This window comes from Ambystoma mexicanum, chromosome 4q, assembly GCF_040938575.1.
Source record: "Ambystoma mexicanum isolate Mex_15411 chromosome 4q, UKY_AmexF1_1, whole genome shotgun sequence".
Lineage (NCBI taxonomy): Eukaryota > Metazoa > Chordata > Amphibia > Caudata > Ambystomatidae > Ambystoma > Ambystoma mexicanum.
This window is the reverse complement of record NC_090928.1, coordinates 1297508642-1297535962: the sequence shown is the minus strand read 5'-3', so window position 1 is coordinate 1297535962 and position 27321 is coordinate 1297508642. Positions and strand designations below refer to the sequence as shown.

Genomic DNA, 27321 nt, shown 5'->3' with positions numbered 1-27321 from the left:
ATTAATACAGATTCAAGGTCACAGGTATACCATTTAAAAGGCTGGCTGGCTCTCAGTGCAAGTGATGTGGGCCAATTAATTGCTTTTTTGTGGTAAATTGTAGGACTTTGACGTCTTAACTATTAGGGACAAGTATCTCAATAGGTGGTGGAGAAGAACTGCTCCAATGATTAAAAAATAATGCACCACTGAGTGCTGATCTGACATGTAATATTGTGCTTTATTTATAGCCAGACCTTACGTTTATTATCCACGGTTGTGCTACACAGTAAAAATCATAGTAATGTCAAAAAGAAGCTGGAAAAAACTGATAATGATATTTTACATATCAGGACAGTGCATTTGTGTTTTACCTGCATTTATTCTGCAAGGCCTCACCTAGCACATAAAATCTCCACATGTGCATACATTGATGTTAAGGCCAATGATTTGCACCAATGTACTGAGCTACTGCAAACAACCTCCACATTAGCTGAGCTACAGTCCCACTCTATAGCCTCCTGCACAGACCTGATCCCTGCCCTTTTAACATAGGTTTCAACCATTTATTCCTAGGGCCTCATAAAAAGGGTGTCAGGGCTGAGCCACGTGTTGGGGCTAGAAGGAAGGTAGCAGCCACTTTCGGGGCTGCAGAAGGGGTGAAAACCTTCCTGAAACGCCCTACCCAGTATTCAAGGCGGGTTCTCCATCCCTTTTGCAGAAAGAAGACTCTGGGATGGAGAACCGCCTTGGAACTACATTTCCCAGCAGGCCGTGCCTCGCACGAGCCTGCTGTCAGGAAATGCCACGCCCGCGCTATTGCGCATGCTCGAGCCACGCCATCGGAGCGACGCTCGCAATTCTGGATGCAGAGGAGAGAAGATGTGTTCCACCCGAGGTCCGGCAGGCAAGCCTACGCGGGGCACAAGCTTCCGCTTGAACACCCCAGGCCCCGCGCACAATCAAGAGATAAGTTTACCATTTAAAACTACTTGTTGGGAACGCAAACGCAGTTGTGAGGTCACAACGATTCCGGCTGTACTGCCGGCTGGATTACGGTTTTAGGCACCATACTGCAGACATGGGCGGAGGAACGAGAATCATCGCGCACGAACCCTGCCAGTCTGGGAGCCAGCGCATAGACCCTGCATGATCTAGGGGCAATACTGTGACTAACTGCCCACGCACTTAATGCGGGGAAAAAACTAATTAAGCTGCTCGGAGTGAAGTCAACTACGAGTTTGCCTCTAACCATGTGCTAGGCACCTGGGTTTGTTTTCGCCCGCACTGACAATGTGTTTTGGTATTTTGCAGTGAAATCTTGAGTGTCCTTTGGCTGAGCAACACGAACAAGCCAGGAGAATCTGAGGCACCAGCCAGCAATCAGAGCTAAGTGCTGTTACTTGTTTGTACCCTGTATGAATATAATACAAGGGGGTTGGTGATCACGCACGCAATTTGGGATTATGTGCTGCATGAGTTAATGCAGGAGTTGTTACTGTGGCAATACTATGGTTTGTAGCGGAGCAGCTGAGATAGTCAGCACTTCCATTTCATAGTGTCCTGGTTCTCGAGCTCCAGTACAAAGGCTCCCCTTTGAAGGGCATACAGTGTGAGTGAGGTGCATTGAATGCATGGGCAGAGTACGTCCATCGGAGCAGCGCACAGGAGCCGAGGAGCATGTTTCCCTAAAACCCCCTACCTATCCATAACAGCCACCTAACCCTCTTTCCGGTTTACTTGAACACCCTCAGCCCATCCAAACCAACGGACCCTAACCCTCTTTCCCCGGGGGGGTCAAGGTGGCCTGCGGTTTACATTCCCAGGTGCTAAGACCCAACGGGGAGGCAGGTGTTTGTGCTGCCTCTGAGCCAGTCAACAGGAGCCTGACAGAATTGCAAGCCCACGTATACTAGGTGCCCGGGCAGTACAACCATGGCTGACGTAGTGACCCTACTTCAAGGACTAAAGGCGGAGTTGCCCGCAACTAGACAGGATTATGAAAACCTGGCGGGGCAAGTACACAACTTGACGATCCAAAATCAGGCCCAAGCAACCCCCTTACCCAGGGCACCCCCACCAATCCCAGTGCAGGTGCAGGTGGCCACAGAGCCACCATTACCCTTAGCTGCCCCAGAGAGGTACCGTGGAGACCCCCAACATTTTAACCAATTCATCATGCAGTGCCAATTGCACTTTTTGACTAAACCTGCTGTGTTCAGGACAGCCCAAGTGCGCACAGCGTTTGTAATCTCCTACCTCACTGGAGATGCTGCTTCTTGGGCCACACCCTTGGTTCGTAAAGATGACGCCCTGCTATACAGTTGGAACATGTTCCTGGAGGAGTTTGGCAAAATATTTAATCAACGCTCTCCGTCCTTGATTATGGACAGGGACTACTAACCCTAAAGCAAGGAAGCAGAGGCCTGGTGTCTTATGTGACAGCCTTCAACCGATTGGCTATGGAGACTGATTGGCCGCAGGACAAAAGGATGGCTCTGTTTTATCAAGGCCTCAGGGAAGATCTAAAAGACCTCATTGCTCAGGTGGACCCACAGCCTGACACTTGTTCTACGATGATAGATTTGGCACTCCGCCTGGACCGACGGCAGAACGAACGTCGGCAGGATAAACGTAAGTGGGATACTAAACCCTTGGCACGACTTGATCAGCAGAAAACCTACAAAGCGGTGGAAAGGCCTACAGACGAACTCATGCAGATCGGGACGGTTCGAGGCCTGTTGTCCAAGGAGGAAAGGGATAAAAGAAGGCGAGAAAAACTATGCTTATACTGCGGTAAAGCCGGCCGCTTTGTGCGTGAATGTTCTTTAAACCATGAAAAGAAGGGGGTTCGGGAAATGCCGCAGCTCGTCCATGAGGGTGGCTAGGGCGAGCGGAACTAAAAACACCCCGAGACTCTTGGCCAACACTCATCACAATCAGGCAGCTCACGTCATGCTTGCAGGCTATTTAAGCTGGCAAGGTAAACGTATTCCTGTGTCGTTAATGGTAGACTCTGGAGCTACGGGCAACTTTGTAGATGAGCAGGTAGCGCTAAGATTGGGTCTTCCATTAAGCAACAAGGCACAAAAAGAAGAAGTCAAATCGATGGATGGTTTACCCCTAATCTCGGGACCCATTACACGGCAAACCCAACCCTTACGCCTGGATTGCGGAAAGCTTCATCAAGAGACGATACAATTTGATGTTATCGCCGCCCCACAGTTTGGTTTCATTTTGGGACTAACATGGTTAAGGCTCCACAACCCCACCGTCAACTGGAGCACGGGAAAGTTGCAGTTCCAGCCAAGACATTGCCGTAGGATCTGCGGAATACCGGCCGATTCGTCACACTTCATAGGAGGCGTGGAAACAGTGTTGCCGGAGGAATATGAAGATTACCGGGATGTTTTTAGTAAAGTAGCGGCTGAGACTCTGCCCCCACACCGATCATTTGACTGCAGGATTGATCTCGAGGATGGTGTGGTTCTCCCCTGCAGTAGAATTTACGCCCTCACGGAGGCAGAAAATGAACATCTAAAAGAATACATTGACACCAACTTGGCAAATGGATTCATTAGGCATTCCACGTCCCCGGTCTCATCGCCCTTGTTTTTTGTGCCTAAGAAATCCGGAGAACTCAGGACATGCATTGACTACAGAGCGGTTAACCGCATTACCATCAAAAACTGCTACCCTCTTCCTTTGATTCCAGTGTTATTGGACCAGGTGAGTGGTTCGACGGTGTATACGAAAGTTGATTTGCGAGGGGCATATCACCTGGTGCGAGTAAGACAAGGCAATGAGTGGAAGACAGATTTCCGCACAAAATTCGGCCTATACGAGTACCAGGTTATGCCCTTTGGACTTTGCAACGCCCCTGCCACGTTTCAACACTTCTTAGATGATGTCCTACGGGGATATCTGGGTGTATTCACGGTGGTATATATTGACGATATACTAATCTATTCACAAAGTATGGAAGAACACCAGGGCCATGTGAGGGCAGTGTTGCAGAGAGTGAGGGAACACCAGCTCTACGCCAAATTGGAAAAATGTGAGTTCCATCAATCCACAGTAGAGTTTCTGGGATTCGTCTTGTCACCGCAAGGAGTGAATGGACAAGGAGAAGGTACAAGCTATCATCAACTGGCCATCCCCGACCTCTGTAAAGGACGTCCAGATGGTGCTAGGCTTCGCGAACTTCTACCGCCGCTTCATAGGGGGATTTGCCAAAAAGGTTCAACCTATTACTCGTCTCTTACGAAAAGGAGTACCATTTCAGTGTGATGCAGAGGCAGAAGCAGGGTTCCAGGCCCTGAAGGACACGTTCATCACAGCTCCGGTTCTCATGCAGCTAGATCCAACCAAACCCTATGTGGTAGAGACCGATGCGTCGAGTTATGCCATTGGCTCCATCTTGTCACAACGTGACGACAACGGACAGTTACATCCCGTTGCCTATTACTCCAGAACATTGTTACCCACAGAGCAGAATTATGTAATAGCTGACAAGGAGCTGTAAGCCATCAAGGCAGCCTTCGGGGAATGGCACCACAACCTAATGGGGGCCCAGCACACCATCACCATATTTACCGACCATCGTAACCTACAATTCTTAAAATCGGCCAAGGCCCTTAGCCCCAGACAGCTACGATGGGCCATGTACTTTTCGGAGTTTGACTTTGTTGTAACATATCGTCCGGGGGTAGACAATAGGAAAGCGGACATTTTGTCACGATATCCCGAACCCAACACCAAACATTCAGAACCAAAGGAAGAAGTCAAACCAATAATAAAACCAAGTTGTATAGTGGGAAGCATTGTAGTAGACAATATGTTTGAAAATATCCGAAAAGCTAGGTCAGCACAAGATTTAGCGCAATGGACGGCAGAAACCTGTGCAGTTCCCTCTGGGACCACTGCAAAAGATTTAGGACTACAGGTGTTTGGCAGTAAACCCACTCGGTAGAAGTCTGTACCACACAGATTCACTTGGTAGATGTGGCTGAGCAGTCAGACTTCCCTCAAGAAGAGTTAGGCAGTATACAGAGTATTCACAATAGGTCAAGAAAACACACAGGCACTAATAGTAAGCAATTCAAAGACACGGTCACTGAAAGATATACACTCCCTTAAAAGAATATTAGACAAGTCTTAAGTAAAGCTCCACTTATGTTCAGACAGCGGTGAGCGCTTAACGTAGATGGCACTCTAATAGTTTGTTTTAAAAAGGGGGAGAAGAGCAGAGAACAAGTTGAAACAGATCCCAACACTTTTACCAGAACATAACAAGAGAGGAAGGCAAAGTAAAACCGTGAAGTTAGAGTTCAAGAGGCCGGGCCCACTTTCAGAGGATCCAAACGAAATGTGTCCAAGGTCACACGGTTGCAGTGCACAAAAGTCTTGTAAAGGTTCAAAAAGGAATTGGACCAAAGAAAGGGACCAGTTAGAGGGTCAAGGCGGCCAGCCCAGTCCAGAAGGTTAAGGGGTTATTATTACCTTGTAGCAATCTTTAGAATGGGAGGCCTGGCGGACACGGTACCTTAAAGTGGTGAGAACGCTCCAGCGGGGGCAGTTGTTCCTGGCAGCGGATGCAAGTTGGTGCTTCGTCCGGGGGAAGAGAGGATCTCGTCGTGGAGGAAGACAGGAGTCCGTTGCACTGCCAGGGAAGAAACCAGACGCGGAGTTTCTCAGGTACAAGGAGCGGTCCGGTGATTCGCGGTTCAGTGGCGAGCGGCTATCCGGCTGCCGGGGTGCTTGGCACAGGCAGTTCGACCACAAACCGGGCTGGGGTGCGAAGAAAGAAAGGTAAACTGGTTGTGCCCACCAGTCAGGGGAAGAAGCCTCTCCAGCCGGGAGATCTTCTCTGTCGTCGGGAAGTGGTGAGTCGGTTCTGCAGGGCTCCACCGGTGGTGTCATCGTGGTAGGTCGGCTCAGCTTCTCCCTCGTCGGATTCTCAGGTCCTGTGGCGACTTCTGAAGTTCCAGTCCCCAAAGCCCTGCTTTTATGCAGAAAACCTCCATTCACTCAGCCTAGCTGTCATTCAAACATGCTAAGTGGTGAGCCGGCTGGGCCAATCACACAAGAGTGTGACTTGAGTTACCAAGGTAACTCAGTCCAGGGTGCCTAAACCCCCTCCCACACCCCTTGTGGTACCCAGACAGAGTGGCACCACTTTTGGAGGCTTCTGTGGAGAAGCCCGCCAAAAAGTGGAACAAAGGGCTCGACTTGGGTTGGAGTCACAGAAGAGAACACAAACGCCATTTTAGAATCGAGTCTTGGCAAAAAATACCAACCGGAGAATTAATATTAATTAAATAAACCGGCGATATGTTCGAGGCTATGAGAATTAAATAATTAAAGTTGGTAGCCTCGAACAATGGGAGAATACTGTAGGAAAATATTTGCGGTTGAATATAAAAAGTAGTTTCCACTGCCACCAGCCAAAACTCGATCAGGGGGGACGGAGACATGCCCCCTCGACTAACAGACCCCGGGGCAATCGAATTGCCCCGATCAGTACGTCCACAATATGATGGTTTGTACTGGTTTCTGTTAATAATTTGGGACTAGTAAAGCCAATGGTGTCTTTACATGCCTTGGGAGACAGTAGTCAGTCCCAGGGTATGGAGTGTTTGGTGGGGTGTCACTATGACACCCCTGTGTTACTGCACGGAGGGTGCTGTGTAACACACATAGGAAAAAAACATGAGACCCTATGGAGTAAAGGACCCCATAGCCCATCAAACACATTACCAGTCAAAGGAATACCATAAATCATGTCCAAGAGTGGGAGACAAAGAGTCTCACTCTTGGCAGGAGGAAAAAAAAAAAACTCCAGAAATCCAGCAAAGCTGCTGGGGGACTCACTAGGTTAGGAAATTCAGCCTAAAGAGAGAATTCTCCCTAACACTGGCACAGGATTCAGATCGGACAATCAAGGATGGATTGCCCTTTTTCAAAATGGCCCTATACTTACCCACTACTCCACTTCAACAACAAGCAATTCAGTGGTGTCATGACTCGCCGTTTGTAGGTCATCCTGGCACGGCTAAAACCATGGAACTGCTAAAAAGGCATTTCTGGTGGCCCGGTATGAAAAAGGATGTGCAACATTTCATTTCCAACTGTGATACTTGTATGAGAAATAAAACCGAGCATAAGAAGCCGGCGGGTCATTTGCGACCACTCCCAACACCCCCAACCCCTTGGCACACCATTTCTTTAGATCTGATAGTGGAGTTGCCCTCTAGCCATGGATTCACATCCATTCTTGTAGTCATGGATTTCCTCACCAAGATGGCCCACTTCGTACCCTGTAAGGGCACGCCAACAGCTAGTGAACTAGCCGATCTGTTCCTGCAGAACATAGTCCAACTACATGGGAACACATATAGTGTAGTCTCAGACCGAGGTCCACAATTAATTTCACGTTTTTGGCAAGCGTTTTGCAGTACTGTAGGAATGAGTATACGTTTGTCCACCGCCTACCATCCAGAAACAGATGGGCAAACGGAACGCTTAAACCAGACGTTGGAGCAATACCTGCGTTGTCTCATTCAAGGCAAAGATAATACCTGGGCGGAGGTCATCTGGCTGGCACAGCTAGCGTATAATAACGCCGTCCATTCGTCAACTAAGGTAACACCATTTTATGGTTCATATGGATACCACCCACGTTTCCAGCCATTACCACAGACTGATATACCGGAAGTTCCAGCTGCACAGGAACGAAAAAGACAGATTGAAACACTTTGACAGTCCATACAACATACCTCGAACTTGACAAAATCATCATATAAACACTACGCAGACAAGAAAAGGAGAGTAAGCCCACTCTACAAGATTGGGGACAGGGTGTGGCTTTCAACTCGGAACCTCCATCTACAGGGACCTCGCAAGTTTCAACCTCGTTTCATTGGCCCATTCCCGATCACGTCAATCATCAATCCAGTGGCAGTCCGACTATCGCTACCACAACATATGAAGGTACATCCGGTATTTCATGTGGCCTTATTAAAACCAGCCCTGGCTTCTGTAAAAACAAAAAGGCCTCCACCCATGTTGGTAGAGGGTTATCCGGAATACGAGGTAAAGGCTATCTTGGATTCACGCTATAGACAGGGAAAGCTATGGTGCCTCAGACTGGGAAGGGTACGGCCCTGAGGATCAATCCTGGGAACCGGCACAAAACATTCATGCTCCTCGACTCCTTCGCCAATTCCATTTTAGGTATCCCACTAAACCAGGACCTGCGAGAGGGAGGGGGAGTACTGTCAGCGATGAGCCAAGTGTTGGGGCTAGAAGGCAGGTAGCAGCCACTGTGGGGGCTGCAAAAGGGGTGAGAACCTTCCTGAAACGCCCTACCCAGTATTCAAGGCGGGTTCTCCATCCCTTTTGCAGAAAGAAGACTCTGGGATGGAGAACAGCCTTGGAACTACATTTCCCAGCAGGCCGTTCCTTGCACAAGCCTGCTGTCAGGAAATGCCACGCCCGCGCTATTGCGCATGCGCGAGCCACGCCATCGGAGCGACGCTCGCAATTCCGGATGCAGAGGAGAGAAGACGTGTTCCACCCGAGCTCCGGCAGGCAGGCCTATGCGGGGCACAAGCTCCCGCTTGAACACCCCAGGCCCCGCGCACAATCAAGAGATAAGTTTACTATTTAAAACTACTTGTTGGGAATGCGAACGCAGTTGTGAGGTCACGACTATTCCGGCTGTACTGCCGGCTGGATTACGGTTTTAGGCACCATACTGCAGACATGGGCGGAGGCACGAGAAGCATCGCGCACGAACCCTGCCAGTCTGGGAACCAGTGCATAGACCCTGCATGATCTAGCGGCAATACTGTGACTAACTGCCCACGCACTTAATGCGGGGAAAAAACGAATTAAGCTGCTCGGAGTGAAGTCAACTACGAGTTTGTCTCTATCCATGTGCTAGGCACCTGGGTTTGTTTTCGCCCGCACTGACAATGTGTTTTGGTATTTTGCAGTGTCCTTTCGCTGAGCAACACGAACAAGCCAGGAGAATCGGAGGCACCAGCCAGCAATCAGAACTAAGTGCTGTTACTTTTTTGTACCCTATATGAATATAATGCAAGGGGTTTGGTGATCACGCACGCAATTTGGGATTATGTGCTGCATGAGTTAATGCAGGAGTTGTTACTGTGGCAATACTATGGTTTGTAGCAGAGCAGCTGAGATAGTCAGGACTTCCATTTCATAGTGTCCTGGTTCTGGAGCTCCAGTACAAAGGCTCCCCTTTGAAGGGCACACAGTGTGAGTGAGGTGCATTGAATGCATGGGAATAGTACGCCCATTGGAGCAGCGCACAGGAGCCGAGGAGCATGTTTCCCTAAAACCCCCTACCTATCCATAACAGCCACCTAACCCTCTTTCCGGTTTACCTGAACACCCTCAACCCATCCAACGGGGGGGCAGGTGTTTGTGCTGCCTCTGCGCCAGTCAACAGGAGCCTGACAAAGGGCATAATAACAAAAAGTGTGCAATTGTCTGCCCCGGGGTTTCACATGCACAACATAAGTCACTCGGGTTGGATTCTTTAGGTCTCCCCCACCTTCTCAGCCAAGGGCATGGAGTCAAAATGAAATCCAACGCAAAAACGCCCTTATATAGGATTTGAAATTCTCTCTGGATATTTTTCCTTGAGCAATACAATTTTAAGTCAGTCAACGAAAATACTTTATTTTGGCTGAACGCCATAACAGTGCAGAAGGTAAAACGAAAATGTAGCGAAATACAATATATATTAGAAAAATTTCATATGTTTTTCTTAAAAATCCCATCAATATCCATACACATCAATAATTCATTATATGTTCATCGATATCATCATAATAACAAGTGGAACAGAAACAATCAAATCCTAAAGAAAAAATAATAATGTTACGATTATAGCAGCAGTCAAAGAGAAAACTAAAAACTATAGCTAACCAGGGATTCCCCCTGTACACCTTTAACATGTGCAACCTTGAAAGACAAACTCATGGAATATTTGTCTTATTTAACATGCCATAATACATACTTCTGTTATGTTATGTTATTTGGCATTTATATAGAGCTCTATATATCAATTGTATGACCTCAAAGCGCTAGTAGGTTGAACGCCCTCGGGGACCGTAGTCCAGGTCAGTCGAGAGAGTAGGGTGTCAGAGTGCTTTGGTGCACCAATTATGTGCGCTGTTGATGCGATTGCCTGATAGTAGCTGCATGCTAGCATTATGTGTGGTGGTATTTGATATCAGTTGAATGTGTGCAGTCTGGAGGATGGTCACCAAGACTGGGTTCTGGCTGCGTTAGGACTGTGTAGGACGCTTATGTGGGCAGCTAGGGCGGCTTTTGTGGGGTATAGCTGCATTTTATCAGAATGTTGAGGTGTTCACGGAGTATTGTTCGTATGTGAGCAGCTAGGCAGGAATTGGTTGAGGGGTGTAGCTGTGCTCTAATTGTGTGTTGGTGTAGAGTAGAGAGTGAGCATAGTGATGGGGGAGGTGAGTGTCTGGGTGGAGTTTTTGATCTAACAAGCTCACTATTCTGGATTTCAAGTGCGCGATTGCTGCGTTTAGAGTAAACTCTTAGTGATTTAATATGCACATTCAGTGGCGTCATTGCTCGGGTGCTCTTTGAACATTTGTCATTGGGTTGAAAGGTCTCAGCCACCTCAGTCGGAATTATGGAAAGAGCCGGGGTTTTAGAGCTTTGCTCAAGTTAATGTAGTCTTGGGTGTGTCGAATATGTGGGGGGAGTGAGTTCCACAGAGTTGAGGCCATGGTTGAGAAGGTGGATCCTCCAATCCTGACAGAATTAGAAGTTGGAATCAGTAGAAAGAGGGCAGTGCGAGATGGGAGGTAGGGTTTTATCTTCTCTTGTAGGTACGCTGGGCCAGTCTTGTGCAATGCTCTGTGGGTAATGCATAGGGTGTTGAAGGTGTCCCTTTGTCCAACTGGGAGCCAGTGGAGGGCTTGGAGAGCAGGTGAGATGCGGTCTCTGTGTCCCAGTGCGAGGATGAGTTTGGCGGCAGAGTTTTGTGGAGTTTGTCGAGTTGGTATGCCGGTGCTCCCAGGTATAGGGAGTTGCCATAGTCCAGTCTCAACATAAAAATTGCGAGTCTGGTGGGGGTAGGAGAGGTAGGGAAAATGCATCTAAGAAGTTTGAGGTGGTAGTGATAGCATTTTGAAATGTTATTGATCTGATGGGAGAGGGTTAGACCAGAGTCCATAGTGCAGCCTAGCGTTTGACTATATCGGAGGGAGGGGGGCCATGGGAGCGGATGTGGGAGAAAGGCAGTATTGCCGCACACCATGATTTCAGTTTCATCAGGGTTCAAAAGGAGGTGGTCACTTGTCATCCATCGGTCAATATCACGGAGACATGCTTCAAGGTCGGGACGTTGACCAGCCTGAAGGACGTGTCAGTTTCCCCGTAACAAATGAGCAAAAGCCCAGGGGAGCACAGCAGAAGGCTGTGCAACTGGAACAGGTCAGGATAGCCAAACAAAAGTAAAAGGTTTGGTGGGGTCCATAATATAGAGGGCAAATTGCATTTAGAGAAATCTTTCCTAACATACATATAGTATCAACAGCACCCGTGCCCAGTTGTCTGGGTCACCCTTTAGGAGTACGTTTGCCAGATGATGTTGTTGCTAGGTTACAGTAGATCAGTGCTGAAATGGATAAAATGTACTGGGGGAACAGTCAGTTCTTTGGAGGGGCAGGGCTGTGGGTAAGAGGGGGCAGGGCCAGGTTGCACAACACAGTATCTCTTCAAAGAACACAATCCTGGCAATTTGCATAAAAGCAAAGCGCATTATGGAAACATCAGAACGTCGACAATGTTAAACATGTCTTAAAGTGATTCAGTAAGAAAACCTTTTACGCGAATAATGGACTTCTGTTTCGATTGCGCCTAGACCAGCAGACTGTCAGAAGACTAGGCAGCGCTCCGTGCCGAGTCTTCCGAAAGTGGCCAACTCGTAGAGGGGCAGGATCTGGGACAGTCATGTGCAAGCGCCTGGGTTTGTGGGACTGAGCATGGCTCCGGCAAGATGTTGTTTGCCGGAGCGCCACTCAGTCTTGTTCCAGTCCATTCCCTGCGCTGCAGTAGCTCATACCATGCAAAACTGGGACAGGTTACACTATTCTCTGGTGTGACATCAAGGCCAGGAAATTGTAGTAGCTTGGCCAGGTCATATCTTTCAACTGCCCAGGCATCTCTAAAACACAAGCCACAGCAATACATGCCCAACCTCTGGGTTTTCCCTGCAGTTTCCGGATCTCGTCCAAGCCTCCATCCGATTCGCTACCAGCAGCAGCCTTTTGTAGCCAATGGGGTGGAGGTGTGGCCGGGCCCGGGACCCGGAAACAGCGCACATTTCTCTTGTCCCAGTGCAATATGAGCACCGTCGGGGACCCGGAAACAGCGCACATTTCTCTTGTCCCAGTGCAATATGAGCACCGTCGGGGGTGGGCTCATAGCGGTTTGTTTTGGCCGACCCGAATGACCCGAGTACCCCGACGTCTCTGCACCAATGAATGCAGAAGATTCTGCACAGAGCCACAGACCGATGCAGCAGAGAGAGCTGCGGCCCGCCACCTGGATCCAGCCAAGCCCAGTCTGCCTGACTTTCGTGCGCCGTCCTGCACTGCAAATGTGTTGAATATTCTTCCAACTCCAAAAATAATTCCTACTCCATACTGAATACAGTATTCATGCTCCAAATAATGTTCAATAGTTTGTTTTGCTTCAGCTTTCAATCTTTTTTGGCAGGTCGCCTCATATTTTAGTCGCCCTTCCATGCAAAGGCAGTTTGTTGAATGGGGACAGCTAAATCAGTGCCATTTCATCAACAAAAAGACATTTCTCAGTGTGCTTTTGCTTCATGTCCCCCTTGCTACTGCTGTGCGTGGGACCCACTCGATAACTCATTTGGGAATCCTTTTTCTGAACTCGCTTGTTGACGTGCTATGGGGCTGTGGTGGGCGCATTAACCCACTGAGCTATGATGTTCTGCGGCTATGTTAAAACGACAGCATTACATACACGAGGGTATGTTTGTGTTCAGCTCAAAACGTGCCATGTTTTGTCTGTTTGCTGTTTGTAATCATGGCATGCCTGTCTTTTTTCCACAGCTGGCAGCTGTCCTGTTTGGGTTATGGGTGTGGCTGTGGCACAGCTCCTTACCTGACGGTGGTTCTTTAGTTGGGTGGGCGTTTTTCATGGTTTACTGGTTGATATTGCGCTTTACTGGAAATATTCCCAAGAATTCCAAACTTAGTCTAAAATTCAATTTGTTTTAATACTGCATGTTCTTTGACATTTGGATTTATTGCATTCCACTGTAATCTGCAAACGTGTTTATAATGGCAGCTACAACAACTGAGTTTTACCTTTTTGACATGTGGGCGGAGCTGTGTGCAATTGGGCGCAGTCTTGTGTGGCTGTGGCGGAGCATACATCTCAGGGTTTGTGATTTTGAAATGTAGGCCGGTATGGCCACAGCACAACCCAAAAGGTACATCACAAAGCAACAGCATCTACCCAATGCAAAGGTATTATACAAAGCCAAATTCCAGTCCCTTGGAAAGAGAAGCCACTATGATGGTGAGCGCTCTAAAAAATGACATGTCAGTAAAGCACATGTCATCGTGTTGCTAGAGTAAGCAGCACAGCCTAATATGGTATAAGCAAGTCATCATCGCAACCACCCTAACATTTGCGCAGGGCCAGCTAGTCAACAACTTCAATATCAATTCAAGAAAAATGAAGAAACCGAGAATGAGACTGCGCCCAGTTTTGAAAAAAAGTATATATTTTTAATGTGTAGAGGTGCCCTTTGTGATGACACGTGTTTCGGTCCCTTGATAGACCTTTCTCAAATCATGTCCCTTCGGACATTCGGCACGCGAAACACACAGTTTCAGGGATCTAACCCGTTATTGGAAGAGCGGATAATCTCTGCACAAGCTAAAATAATAGGGGCAGTTTAAAGAATAAGAGCCCTGATTTGAGAAAGGTCTATCAAGGGACCGAAACACGTGTCATCACAAAGGGCACCGCTACACATTAAAAATATATACTTTTTCTTCCAAACTGGACGCAGTCTCATTCTCGGTTTCTTCATTTTTCTTGACTACTTTTTGAGTGTTTTTTTCTTGGCTTAACCACTAACCGTTTGAGACGCGACCTTGCAAAGAAATTTTTGAAGTAAATATTTGTCTCCTTTGACAATTTAGCACATCATAAAATTAAAGTGAAACTAAAATGTCGCCATGTGAGACCTGACCGACCTAGCCAAGAATTGCTAACTTCAATATGAATACCCACTGGAAAGAAACAGGCCCCGAAATCTCATGCCAACCCTCATGATTTGTCTGTGAAAAATGTTGCTATTTTTCACATTCTCCCGTCTAAAACAATTCTAGCCCCAATTAAGTCCTATGGGAAACTTTGTCTCCCTCCCAGGGGCCCCCGAATGTTGGCATGTTTTCCTTCATTGGCCACAGATCAAAATCCTAAATCTCGTGGGAATTTAAAGAAACAAATATCCCTGTCAAAAGAAACCACGATCGCTTATCCGGCACCCAAATGATGAACAAAACACTGACACAGTACCCACTCCTAACCGGTAGACAGTTTGAAGATTCCCATAATACAGAAATACAGCAAACATATTGGAAATGCTGGAATACTAATAATTTTGGATGACCCGTTCATTGCTTGCATGGTAGGAGGGGGACAAAAAGGAGCAGCCGAGCACCTACCCCTGGTTAAAAGGAGGTCTTGCTGTATGCCCAATCTGGGGAGCGCGATCTATCACCTCACAAAGCCCTTGCTGCAGTCTGGAACACCGGGCAAAGCCTGGCGCAGACAAATGAGCGTTGTGTCCCTGTTTCTCCCCAGTACTACCCACCTAAAGGCTTTCACCATTGCAAGATTTGCCACCGCTCTGTCACATCCCGGTAAACTGCACCGGTTAAATCATGACCTGTTGACCATGTCATTATTAAAGTGCAAATGCATACAATCTTAAAACCTCAAATAAGCTAAAAGGAAACTGGCATACTGTTACCAGGGCACATTAGTATTTCATGGTTCAGAAATGCACAATTCAAGGTCACACCGTACATATTTAGATAACAGATGGCATTGTTACGTCCAAAGACTTCAATAGTGCAGCTCTTTTAAGGCTTGACCTGTGCAAATACATTTCCCCTATCACTGGATCTCACGCAGGGTCATAGTATCACTATTAGTAGTAAATGTACTAGTAAAAACCTTGCTCTCACATATATCCTTCTAAAATACAAACATAAAAGGCAAGCTAAGAAGTGCTCCTCAGTTTCAGTTCTCACCCGACAATAAGGACACTTATTTGACCCACCGGCATCCCACCTATCTGCTCTCTATGCCACTGGCAGGGCTGCAAATCTCTACTTGATATACAGAGAAAGCGAAGGAATCTAGGCTTCATAATATCTAGATAGGATTCACATCTGCGGGTCAGTTTATTCTCCCATATTAACATCAGTGCATTTGATCCCGATATTACAACATGTAGCTCCTGTAAACATTTTAGTCAGTAATCCGCCTTAACAGTTGCTTTATCCTTGCCAGAGATGGGGTTAGGTTTTTGCCATGGGTCACTGTGACCAATATCATAAATGTTCTTGATGTGCAAGCACCATGGTAATGAAGGCCTTTGATGTTCCTAATTGCCTCTCTATATTACATGATATCTTTCGCCTTCAAGAGAGGGGGGATCCGCTGGAATGGCCATTACTTTATCTAACAGTCCATTGATATAAAGTAAAAACAAGGATGGAGCCAGCGCACTACTTGTAAAATGTTCATGGTGCCGTGTTTTCTCCTCCCAATCCCCACCTCAACTACTTGTAAAATGTTCATGGTGCCGTGTTTTCTCCTCCCAATCCACACCTCCTCAAAGGTATTTTCCCTTTCCTCACTTTGCCCCAGAAACTCAATGTCTCTAGAGCTCTGGTTCTCTCTAGGCTAGACCACTACAATAGCCCTTTCCTTAATCTACCCTCTTCTTCTCTACGGCCCCTCCAGCTAATCCAGAATAGGGCTGCAATGCTTATCCTTGGCCTCAGGCCCAGGGTCCGCATCTCACCAGCCCTAAAAACCCTCCACTGGCTCCCGGTTGCTGCAAGGATCACATTCAAATCCCGCTGCATCATCCATAACGTTGTCTGGGGCCGGGGACCAAGCGATCTACAACTTGCTCTCACCAAATACTCTCCCCCCAGAACTTTTCCCTACTCTGGCACCAACTCTCTGTGTGTCAAGCGCTTTGCCAAACAGAGAGCTGGTGGCCAATATCTTTCCTCAGCAGGCTCCCTACTATGGAACAGCCTCCCCTACCTCTTCGTCTTTCGCCAGACCTCCTTAAATTCCAAAAGCTCCTCAAGACTTTTCTTTGCATCTCCTCCCTCCCTCACTCCCTCCCTCCCTCCCTCCCTCCCTCCCTTCTCTGCTAAACCCTACAGTTTCTGAGATTGGTGACCAGGGCCCCTACGTGTCCTCTTGGGCCCTGGTCTTCGACACCCAATGGCCTTTAGCCTCCACCCACTCCCAGCATTTCTCTTGGCCCCCCCTGGCCTTGCCACCACAGGCCTGCACTTATTTATTGACAGCCGACAACTCTCACCTGGGTACTTACAGCTCTTCACTTGCAGGCAGAGAAGAGGGGAACGCCGGAGAGAGCGGCAGAAATGTACCTGAAACTCTGTGGGCCTCATTACACGGTAGGCGGTAAGGGTTTACCGGTACCGCCTTACTACGAGGTCCCTTTGCGGGTTGGGGAATTTAACTCCTGCTTTTTGCAGGCGTTAAAAACCAACCCGCAAAGGGACCCAGGGAGCTAATTACAGTACCGCAATTAGCACCTTCCCCATTCCCATTATGCCCTATGGGGCAAAAATGGGAATGGGGAAGGGCAATGGTGGAAGGGGGAATTACCGCCCCGCCAGTCTTGGAATGGAGTGGTAATTCCCCTTTCCACCAAGGCGGTGCCGGTATTTTACCGGCATGAACCATGGCACTAATAGCGCCATGGTTCTCCGCCTACCGTGTAATGAGGCCCTGTGTCTTCTGTGCCAGCGCTGTATGAAAGCTGAAGGCTGCACACCCACAGCAGGAGCAGGGGGTTGCAGAACAAAGCGGCTGCAGGGGCACAGAAACCAAGCTGTCCAGAGGGACAGAAAGCATGGCAGCAGCCGTCCCCTCCAAGGGTATTGAGACAGCACAGGGCGGCGCACACAGGCGTGATTAGAGGATAGGGCCTACTGGAAGCACAGGAGGAGCCCTAAATCCGTCAGCCGCTTCCGACAGCCCTAGCCCTTTCTGATGCCAAATCCAGGGCAGCGAAGAGGAAGCCTACTCGCCTTAAACCACGCATACAGCGCAGCACAGCATTGCGCACGCCCTGCAGACTCCACGCAATATGCCTTTCAAGGAGCAGTACAGGGTTCATCTCCTCACCTTGTGCCTGCCTATTATATATATTACATAGAAGAAGCAGAGTGGCGCCCTGGAGTTCAATATAGAGTATTTGTGGGTGGGCGGGAGAAATCCACACTCCCACTATCTAGCACTGTGTTCCAATATAGACTGGTCAATCCAAATCAGAAGGCCACCACTTGGTCTCCCACCCTTTCCTTTACTAGCAAAGATATTAAAGGAAGTATACCCTTGTAGCGGATAATTGCATATTGATCAAGTCTCCTGCAAACAGATGATTTGATGCAACCTGATGAAGTCACACCAATCATTTCCCACAATGTTTTTGAACAGACCCGCTACATTACACGAAGGTACGTGCACCTCATGGGCCACAGGTAGGCCCCCAGCAACAGACGACTGGGGACCTCTGCGGGACATGGAGCACGCAAAAAGTCATTCTGGCCCCCAGCAACAGACGACTGAGGACCTCATATCATATTCACATCTACTATATGCAGGGGGAAAAACCTCTTCTGACGACATTCCCTTCATGTGGAGGAAGCATTCTAAAGTCCAGGGAAAAGAGCCCTTCTGCCAAATGACTGTCAAAGAATCTAACTCTAATGGTATATTTGCTAGAGTCATCAACTGATGTAAAACGGGCAAATTCCTACATATCCTCTCTAATTATCGAACCGCCCCCTTCAAGACCTAATCCCATGGACAACCTTTCTCAGCATGCAATGTGAAAAGAAGAAAGGACCAACAGAACAGTACTCCCTTGCCCAAGAATGGGATGGGCAGTGGAGAAAAGAATCCATTGAGGAATTAAAACAGGGGAAGTTGAGAAATGACAGTTGGAGGGGGAAGAGAAAGCGAGCGGCCCCAAGGCCATTAATCCTTACTTTGTCTGACATTCTGTATCCCCTACTTTTAGTAGGTATACTAACTCCTGTGTCAATATCATGTTTACAACAAGGTGTCAAACAAGGTGTCAAACCAGGATTTTTGAAAAGAAGGGGGAGAACTGCCTCAGCAAACTTCTCACCTCATCTTGTTGATCAGAAGTCAGATAAAGGGCCACGTTGACACCCTCAATGGAGCTATTTGAAGGACTGCCCTGGAACAGGTCAAGGAGAGGTTCTTACTCCTCCTCCTCAACATCTGAAGCCAGCAGCAGTGCAGTGATTTCAACTCTTGGGATGAAAAACTTCAGCCTATTTACATGGAACACTTTTGGACCCTGTCAAGCCCTTCCAATGTCCACTAAATAGTTGACGTCACCCAGTGACTCCACCACTGTGTAAGGGCCTAACCACTTGTCCTGCAAAGCTCTAGACCTTGTAGGATTCATGATCAGGACTGGCTGACCTGCTGTGAAGTTGATGAGGGTAACTTTCTGGTCATACTAATGTTTCACCAGAGCTTTCCCAGCCTTCAGCTTCTCACTAGACAGACCCATCAGGAGTACCATTCTTTTTCTGAGTCCTAGCACACAGTCTACTACATTGGTAGTGATGGAGGGAGTGGGCATCTCCCACCCCTCCTTGACTATTGCTAAGGGTCCCCTTACAGGGTGACCAAAAAGAAGCTTGAAGGGGCTGAAGCCAACGCCCTCCTGAGGTACCTCTCTGTAGGCAAACAGTAAGCATGGTAATAGAAGATCCCATTTTCTTCTTTGGGGTTCTTCCAGAGCCCCAATTGTGCTCTAAAGGGTCCTGTTAAGCCGCTCCACTAGACCATTGGTTTGTTGTTGGTGTGCAGAGGAAAACATATAGGTAACCCCACATTCCTTCCACATGGCCTGGATATACGTTGACAAAAAGTTGCTGGCCCTATCAGACACAACTTCTTTAGGGAAGCCAACCCTAGTAAATATGCCAAGTAAAGCTTTTGCAACTGACTTGGCAGTCACTGTCTTCAATGGGATGGCCTCAGAATACCTGGTGGCATGGTCAACCAGCACCAGGTAAACCTATTGCCTGAGGATTTTTGGGGGTCAAGGGGACCGACAATGTCGATTCCTACCCTCCCAAATGGTACCCCCACAAAAGGGGAGTGGTACCAATGGAACCTGGATTGATGTGCAACTTTTCCCAGATAACTAGCATGTGGCACAACTCCTGCAGTGACTTTCTACTTGCACCCCCATCTTGGGCCAGTAGCAGTGCATGGATAATGTTTCCTTGGTTCTCTGACGCCAAGGTGACCAGCAAGGGGCACTTCATGCGCCAGCTGCAGGAGGGTCTTACAGCAAGGGGACCTACCAACCTCCTATGGTCTCCTTCTGTAGACTATGTAGGCTCACTGTAGAGGAGCCCACCTTCCCAATATACCTTGTGCTTCCCAGGAGGTTCACCCACAAGCTGGGAGCAGGCCTAGGCCTTCCAAAGATGGGCACTCATGTTGACCCTTACTGAACTCAACCCTGTCAGGACCACCTTCTAATAACAAACTCTGTAGTTCAGGATGGTCATGGGGATTGAGGATGTCAGGTAACACCTCTTGCTCATCAGGTTCAGGTGTTTTGAAGTGGCCCCTAGGGGCCCCTCGCGTATGGAAACAAGGCAAAATCACCACACACGAACTGATACGCCAGACACAAGGTTGTATTCCCAAAAACTAGGGTTTATTGCAAAGCAAATAGTCTCAGTTGGCCAACTGGGTTTCACGCCCCGCGACGTGTGTCTCCAGACCCCGAGGGACACAAGAGAGCGAACATTGTACAACAGTTGCATATATACAAAATGGGCATCTCACAATCAGCGGTGAAATATTCAATACCGCCCATAATGTATTTCCTTTGAATTGGTTTCGATGATTGACAATTGTGATGAGTATGACACCTTCGGACATTTATTTAGCAACAGTTTGCAATTTCGTGAGCCTGTAGACACAATTCTTTGTTTTAGACAACACATTGCTCCTGTTCTTGCGAGCAGGCTGCGTGCAGGGGCGAGACACATTCCAGGCCTCGCTATCACCTAGTTTCTATTTGGGTGCTAGGGGTCAACTCGCTCTCCAGGGCTCTACAGGGCTCAGGGAAGAGGGGCCGCAAAGGAGAACATAATTCAAGCCATTATTTGTTCATTTCTACCATTTCTGCCGCATGAGCGAGACTAGCTGGCACCTGTGCAATGATTAAATACCTTGTTGCTTACTTCCAAGGTTTTGTGAGGGAGGAGACTGGGCATTGCTGTCTGGGCCGTCAGCCTTATGTTTCAACAAGTATCTCGTGGCCTTGCTATATGCATGAGCAACGATGTAATAGTGGAATAGAATAGCTTACAGCAAGCAGTTTAAACAGAAAGCAAGAAGCGAAAGTTAAAACAAGATGGTGATTTCTATTACTTCAAAATGGACGCACTTTAGTCAAGCTTATGAGTCGGTATTACTAGTACCAAACATATGAGGCGGTTGGTCTTCGGCCAACAAAATACATTGCCTTTGTTGTGGAGGGGTTTCTACTTTTTCTGGACTGACAAACCCTCCTTTTGGCTATATGCCAAACGCCTCACCCATAAATTGCATCCTCTTCCGACCAAGTGCCTGATTCTGAATCTTGCAGACTACTAGTTTCCTCCTCGTTATCATCAATATTAATTGACATGAATTCCTTCACTGTCTTCATTTCATGATTCATTTGGGCATCTAATTTAGTGAGGTTCTTTTTTGTTATTATTTGTGCACACTCCTCACTTATTTCAGTGCAAATTATAGGTAAGCAGTGTATACAACAATATGTCATAAATATTCCTATCACTGCTACTAGGATCCCAACTAATTTCCATCCCCAGAACCAGGAGTTTATGTTCAATTCCCAACTTCCTTCTGGGGGGTGGAGGTCAGAGCTCAGAACGCACAATTTTCTTATTGCTTCGAAAATTATACGGGAGGAGTCGCTTACAAATACGCAACACGCTGATCCCACGATTTTACAAACTCCCCCACGATCAACCAGAATTACATCAAGAGCCCTCCTGTTTTGGAATGTCATTAATCAAATTCCTTTTTCTTCTAATGTCATATTGTATAATAGGTCCGTTGTTCCATTTATTGTTTTCTCTAATATTCTGGACAGCTGTCTTATTGTAACGCTCACCTGATTCCCACGGAGGCGCAGGTCTGGCTTCGAGTGCTGATGCTTCTTCAATGGTGAAGCGCAGGACTCTGAAGATGGACAGGAAGGGCCCTCTACTCTGGCTTCTCCGGCTCGCAGGAATATTCCCCTGTGCGTGAAAAGGGAGTATTACCTATTGACCGAGTTATGCTCAAGCCTCCCACTCTCTTCCAACCCTCCACGATACCCTTCCACGATTCCCCGTGAAGTCTCACCTTAGGGCCAGGAAGGATGAGCTCTCCATCCTGCTTCTGATGCAGGGGCGCGTTGAAAACCAGTTACTTCACTGGATTGAGGATTGGTGGGAGTTCAGGTAAGCTTGACTATTCAGGTAAGACTCTGTAAAAGTTCTGTTGCAAGTTCAAAAGTCCAAGCTTAATAATAATGTTCATTGTCTTTTGCAGCAAGCGCTAATGCTTATGTCTTTTTTCCCCTGGAGTTCGGAATGCCGGAGATATGGCACCGACCCGAAGTGAAACGTGCAGTTCCAGTTCCAGTAAATGGCAGATTAGATCTGGATGAGCGCTCGGGAACTGTCTTTGCATACGCTCATACAATGTCTTTGTCTTTTTTCCCCATAGGGGCCGGGGTCCGGAAAATGCCTGGAAGCAGCAAGACCCGAAATGAAAAGGGAATGACCCAACAGGTAAGTCTTATTCCCTTCCTTCTCTCACCTCTTATTCTTGTCTTTTTCTCTAGGCTCTGGGAAGTGGCTGTGTATCCGGATGATCGCTGCTGAAGATGGAGGAACCCAGGAAAGGTGAGTGAAATGCAGCGCTGCAGCAATTGTAACGAAATGCTTTTAAAAAATAATGTCTTTCCTTTCAGGATCGTCTGTGATGTCTCTGTGGTGCAGATTTAGCTGGTAAGGTCTCTTGTCTCCCTTTGCAGGTGACCCAGGATGCTGACAGGCGTGGCTGAAGTCCAGATGCAGGAGCTGACACGGTGAGCGTCCAGCTGCGAAGAGCAGAACAACGCGAAGCATGAGTTGCTGATCGGGTGTGGTTTAAATAGCTTTGGAAGAAGTTCCCAGTGTGTATCCTTCCACCGATCAGGTATGTATCCTTCCCCGACCACACCCAGGTGGAAAGTAGTCCCACAGGTAAAGTAGTTCCATTCAGGCCTCAAGAGGGCCTGGATGTAGCAGCATGGTCTGCATCAGGTAAGTGCACATTAAAACACTTGAACACATGCCTAGCTTTATGAGCCTGGCGCCTAAGGCGCCAGGACAGGGGTCCTACATGAGCCTGGCGCCTAAGGCGCCAGGACTGCGTCCAAAGGGCCCCAGCTTGGGCCCACTGGCACTCTCCTGGGGGAAATGATGCCTGCCTCTGGGGTTGCTGGGTCGGACCTGGCTCCTTGGAGGTAGGCATCATGACACTTATATTATAGGAGTGTATTGCTTGGCCCCAAAATGGTATGAATGATTTTGCTATGTCTTCGGCGATAAAACCACCTCCCTTATCTCGCCGTGGGCTTGACCTGGACAATTTTGCTATATCTGTTGTTCTTGAAAGAAATACTCCCGGGAACAGAAGTCCCAAATAACAAGTACCTCCCCAGTTTCTAGGTAGCCAAGGATACGCTTTTTCTCCACATATAAATGAACGGGGTCACCTACATACACGGGTTCTTCCACCTTGTCAAGGAACGCTATATTCATATATTTAGTGAATGTCCCTACTGAATAGGATCCCTTCTTCTTCAAGCAAAAAGGAACAGAGCGTGGGCTGTAATTTACAGTATAGGAGGGGGGCACTATATCTTTATTTCCTTCTTGGTTCATATGAAACGTAATAACAGATGATTCATATGGCACAAATAATCTAACTTGGGGCATCACTACTGGTGTGATCAGTCATGTTTTATGAAATATAGAACAACCTACAGGTTTCATAATAATCTCCTCAAATTCATTCATGTTTGTTCTGTCTACCACCATGCTTCATTATTAACAATAATGTGTTGCTACCATTTCCTTCCCTGTGTCTTTCTTCCATTGGGGACAAGGTATAGGAAATCACATGGACTGGGCTTTCAGTAGTCGAGATGTTTCTAACAGGCAAGATCATTTCTAATGGGTGTATTTCTTCTAAGTACCATAATACCAGTACTGTCATTATTGGGGCTAATATACTCATCACACATATGACTATTGTTAAGATCAGCATACCATTTTTTCGGCAATCTTTTTTTTGTAACCTTCCAGTCTCTATTTTTAACTCATTATCAGCAGTGGTGCCGGAGGGGGCAAAAGCAAGTGCGGGCATCTTTCTCTCGCAGTCCTTCTCCAACAATGTTCGTTGTGAATATCTCTTATCGTTGCACTTGTTCGAACAAGTTCGGAAATGTAAAAAGTTTATTCTGCCAGTTCTCAGCAGCCTGGATTGCTATGCGTTGGGCAAGATTTCTGTGCATCTGCTCATTGCTCAAAGAACTCCAGAGCAGTTATCAATTGCCTTCGTACCATATGAGCACCTCTTGTCCGTGGATTCTTAATTTTTTTAGCACCGGGGAGCCACGTTCTTGAGCTGTCCGATTTGCACAACCCTCACGCCGCTCTCCCCTAGGCCTCCGGTTCCCACTTCATCTGCACTTTGGGAAACAGAGGCAACAAAGATCAAATAAAATGAAGATTTGATCACTCCTTCTTCCGAGGCCGTAAATTATACCGCCTCGCTCCTGGTATCGTGTGATCAACGAATAGTGCGGGTGCACTTCCAGACTCGGGCTCTAAGTCAGCTTGCGGCGCAATGGCAGATGGTGGGCGCCAAAATGATGATACACTCTTTGTGTCAGCCAGCAGTGATGCAGGTTCTGCTCGACAACGTTGGGGCACTCTTTGACCTTTCTCCTTTATAGCAATTTTCCCAGTTTCGTTTCAGGCTTTAATCTGTGTTGCCAAAAGTATCTGGTAGAGTCCACGCCATCTGGGTGCAAGCGCTGACTTTCTTTCGAAATTCTTCACTAGAACCCACTCTCCGGGTTCCAGTGAATGCCCCGGACCAGTGTATTTGACGGGTAGAGCCTCCTGCACCTGCTGATGAATCAAACACAATTTCTGCATTAAAAGGTTACAATAAGTACTGAGCACAGGATATTCTACCTCTTTTAGCCGCTTTGGCTGTGGTGCACACCAAACATTCGCCGGCCTCCCCATCACGATCTCGTACGGGGAGAGCCCAGTTCTTGCCTGCACAGATCTGCGCATGCACAGTAACGCCAGCGGCAATACGTCTACCCAACGCAACTTGTTTCCTGCACAAATTCTGCTAATTTTTGCCTTTAAAATGCCGTTTTGGCGCTCAACAAGACCAGCACTCATGGGATGTCTGGCGCAATGGAATCGCTTGTTAATCTGGAGACCTGCGCAAATCTGTAATACCACTGTGCCCACAAAATGCGGCCCATTATCTGACCATATGACCCGGGGCAGACCGAACCGTGAGAAATATTCCTTCAACATTACTTTTGCAGTACTCATAGCGGTGCAGTCTTTTAATGGATATGCTTCCACTCACTTACTGAACGCACACACACCCACTAACACGTACTTCAAGTTTTGGAAACTCTCCATCTCTATGAAATCAAAAACGGATTACCTCAAATGGCATTGAGGGAGGGCCGAAACTACCTGTTGGAGTCACCGTTCTCTTCCCCACATTGTGTTGCAGGCACTTAATACAATTTTGTACCAGCCTTTCTGCGTTTTTCTTTATGTGTGTGTTCTGCCATACTGTGGCTCAATGCTGGACTATCTTTTTAGCACAAATGTGTGTTGAACTGTGGGCCATTGTGACCATCGCGGTTACATAGGAGTTGGGCAGCATCCAATTTTTACTTCGTTTGTCTACCCAGCATCCTTCTAGATCTAATTCTGCGGAGCCCTCAGCCCATTCTTGTATTTTGTCAGCAGTGGCTTCTGCCTGCATCTCTTTAACAGTAGCAATTCCATTTTCTACCATGCACGGCACTTCCTCTGACTGTACTATTAACATCTTGGTATTCAAATCAGTGGCAGTTTGCTTCGCAATCCTGTCTGCAAATGCGTTTCCCTTACCCACTTTACATGTTACTTTTTTATGTGCCTCGCATTTCACTATTGCTAGGCACTTTGGACACATAAGTGCAGACAGCAATCGTACAATCAAAGGGCCATGTTGAATTCTGGCTCCATGTGATGTCAAGAAACCCCCTCTCAGCTCAGAGTCAGCCAAAGTTATGTACCACGCCAAAGGCGTATTGGCTGTCAGTATATATGTTTACACTCAGATTTTCAGATATTTCGCAAGCTCTGGTTAACGCTATTATCTCCGCTGCTTGAGCAGAGTTGTAAGGGATTCTTTTGCTCTCCACAATACTTTTCAGTGTAGTGATAGCATAGGCAGCAGTTGATGTGCCATCAGGTAATTTGGAACAGGAGCCGTCATAAAACAGTTCTCCATCTGGCTCTTTTTGTGGGGGTATCTGTTAAGTCAATCCTTCCTTTCGTATCTTCCTCAGTGACCATTAAACAATCATGGGGAGGTTCATTCTCACCTAGTTCTTCCGTGGCATTAATTCTGCAGGATTCAAAGCGCTACACCTCATAATTTGGATGTGTGGCGCAAATAGGACAATTTCATATCTAGTCAGTCTAGCAGATGTGAGGTGTTGAGTCTGCGTTCTATTTAATTGAATGTCTATGGCATGTGGCACCATCAAAATTAAGGTGTGTCCCAACACCATTCCTTCGGTTTGTTTCACTGACGCAGCACTCGCTGCAACAGCTCGCAAACGTGGTAGTGCGCGCTACAGGGTCCAGCGCGGAAGAAAAATAGCTACATGGCCCATTTCTTCCACCTTGTTCCTGTGTCAAAACAGCCAATGCGCAATCTTCACTCTCATATACAATCTGAAAAAAAGTCATAGTTTGGTGTGCCCAAAACTGGAGCGGAACATAATGCAGTTTTGAGCAGATCAAATGCTCTCTGGCATTCTTCATTCCATTGCAAAGGCATCACGGCATCCTTTTTTGTCAATGCCACCATCGGTTTCACAATCAACGCAAAATTCACAATCCACTGCCGGCAATAGGAAGCCATGCCTATTATAGCTCTGACTCCTTTCTGCGTTTTTGGAATAGGCATACCAGAGATACTCTCTATCCTTTCTGGCGTCAGTCTTCTCCCCTCTCTCGAAAGTAGGTAGCCCAAATAAGCCACCTCCTTTCGACAATATTGGAATTTCTTTAAGCTTGCTTTATGGCCATGTGCTGCTAAGTATGACAATAACTTGTTGCTTAGTCAACTAAGAATTTGGGGCACGGTCAAGTAAAGTGCGAGGGCTGCGGTCTGCTGGGACACAAGGGCACAAATGCACTAAGATGCTCGGGCGCATTCATACATAATCGACTACAATGCTAGTACAGTATCAAGTAGGCTACTTGAGATGCTAGCTGACGTCACGGGACTGCTAAAACGCAGTTGTAAGAATTGTGTGTTAAAGTAAACTGACATACACAACTAGATTACTAGTCACAGTCAACTAGAAAGTTAGGCACAATTCAACAGAAAGGACATACATAAATCGGCAAAAATGCTAGTACAGTGTCAAATAGGCTGTTTGAGATGCTAGCTGAAATCACGGGAATGCCGGCGCACAATTATATGAATTACGTGTTAAAGTAAAATGGCATACACAACTAGAATGCTAGTCAGAGTCAACTAGGATGTTAGGCATAGTCAAATAGAATG

At 47.3% G+C, this 27321-nt stretch overlaps 1 protein-coding gene across 2 annotated transcripts in view; it reads right to left on the bottom strand.

Annotated features, from left to right (window-relative positions):
* Positions 1-27321, bottom strand: part of LOC138468394 (zinc finger protein 432-like) — a 139055-nt gene that overhangs the window by 74784 nt on the left and 36950 nt on the right. The window lies entirely within an intron of this gene.